The sequence below is a fragment of the Pinus tabuliformis genome, chromosome 7 (genome assembly GCF_031772625.1).
Source record: "Pinus tabuliformis cultivar Carrire ecotype Pingquan chromosome 7, CPIR1, whole genome shotgun sequence".
In the NCBI taxonomy this organism is placed as follows: domain Eukaryota; kingdom Viridiplantae; phylum Streptophyta; class Pinopsida; order Pinales; family Pinaceae; genus Pinus; species Pinus tabuliformis.
The window spans coordinates 309,109,731-309,112,105 of NC_142293.1; positions in this window are offsets into that span (position 1 = coordinate 309,109,731).

Sequence of the window (2,375 nt, forward strand, 5' to 3'; positions counted from 1 at the left end):
ATTATTCTACATAGATTGTGAAGAGGAAGAAGAAAAGGAGCAAGAAAGGTCAAAAGAAGAGGATATACTCTAGGAACACAGCCTAGATAAAGAAGAAATGAATCTGACCATATCTTGTAATGCATTTTCTGGAATCACCACTCCTCAAACCATCAAGATAGAAGGACAAATCAAGAAGAAAAAGGTAATAGTGTTGATTGATTCAGGAAGTACCCACAATTTTATTCATTGTAAGGTAGCAAAAGAATTGAATTGCTTCCTATATCCAGCACCAGCGTGTCAAGTGATGGTTGCAAATCGAGGAACAATAAATTGCTCTGGAAAGTGCCATAATATCCAGCTATCCATGGGAGAATATGTATTGACTAGCCCAATGCTTTCCATTCCAATGGGAGGTGTTGATGTTGTACTAGGAGTCCAATGGCTACAATCCTTGGGTACAATAGATTTTAATTTTCAAGAACTTTTCATGAAATTTTTTGTGGAAGGAAAGGAAGTTGAATTAAGGGGTATTGCAAGGAAACCGGGAAAGATAATCAGCTCTAACTGTATGAGAAAGCTTCTAATAAAGGAATAAAGAGGTGTAATTGCACAATTATGTTCACTAGATGTTTCCACATCGAAATCATCTATTTCTCTAGATCTCCAAAAAGTCTTGGACAATCATTCCAAGGTATTTGAGACTCCCAAAGGTCTCCCACCTATTCGTGATCATGATCATGCTATTCATCTGGTTCCAGGAAGTGTTCCTCCAAACATCAGGCCGTACAGATATCCCTATGCCCAAAAGAGTGAAATTGAACGTATGGTTGTAGAAATGCTAGAGGCTGGTATAATTCAACCTAGTCAAAGTTCTTTCTCTGCTCCAGTAGTATTGGAGCACAAGAAGGATGGATCATGGATCATGTGTCCGGATTATAGGGAGCTCAACAAGCTCACTATTAAAGATAAGTTTCCCATTCCTGTCATTGATGAATTACTGGATGAATTACATGGATCAATTTACTTCACTAAGTTGGATCTTCGTTCAGGATATCATCAAATCAGAATGAAGACTAAAGACATTCCGAAAACAACATTTAGAACTCATGAGGGTCATTATGAATTTTTGGTCATGCCTTTTGGCCTTACCAATGCACCTTCTACATTTCAAAGTTTGATGAATTCCATTTTCAAACCCTTCCTTAGAAAATTTGTGTTAGTATTTTTTGATGATATATTAATCTACAACAAGCCTTGGAAGGATCATGTTGAACATGTTGACAGGGTGCTACAACTATTGGAGGAGAAACAATTATATGCAAAAAGATCCAAATGTTTCTTTGGAGTACAAGAGGTGGAATATCTGGGTCATATTGTATCTCATGAAGGAGTTAAGGTAGACCCTAGCAAAATTAAAGCTATTAAGGAATGGAAAATCCCCACATCCATAAAGCATCTGTGAGGATTTCTCGGGTTGACAAGGTATTATCACAAGTTTGTTAAGAATTATGGGAGAATAGCAACACCTCTAATTTCATGGACTCCAGAAGCAAAAAAGGTCTTTGAACATCTTAAATAGGCAATGTGCCAAGCACCGGTCTTAGCTACATCGGACTTCACAAAAACATTTATTGTGGAATGTGATGCTTCGGGAAATGGAATTGGTGTTGTTTTAATGCAAGATGAAAGACCCATTGCTTTTGAAAGTCATCCAATCAAGGGAAAGTTCTTACAAAAAGATATTTATGAGAAGGAAATGTTGGCAATACTACATGCACTTAAGAAATGGCAACCCTACCTAATGGGAAGACACTTCAAGGTAAAAACGGATCATGATAGCCTTAAATACTTTTTAGAACAAAGATTATCCTCTAAAGAGAAACCAAAGTGGGTCACAAAGATGTTGGGTTATGACTTTGAAATCATCTATAAAAAAGGGAAGCAAAATGTGGTGGCAGATGCACTCTCAAGAAAGGATGAGGATGTGGAAGCATTGTTGTGCGCCATTTCTATTATCCAACCAGATTGGATAAATGAAGCAAGGGAGGAATGTAAGAATGATGAAAAAGTGTGGGCACTTATTCGAAAGTTATAACAAGATTCCAGTATATCTAATACATTTAGCTGGCAAAATGATTCATTATGGTACAAAGATCGCTTATACCTCTGTAAGAATTCCCAACTCAAACAAATATCTTATGGAATTTCACACTTCTCCCTTAGGAGGGCACTCAGGATTTTTAAAAACTTACCACAAGGTTAAGAAGGAATTTTTTTGGGATGGCCTTAAATCGGATTTTCAAACATTTGTGGCAGAATGTTTGGTTTGTCAACAAAATAAAGTTGAAACAATTAAGACCCCGGGTCTATTACAACCTTTATCCATTCCAAGC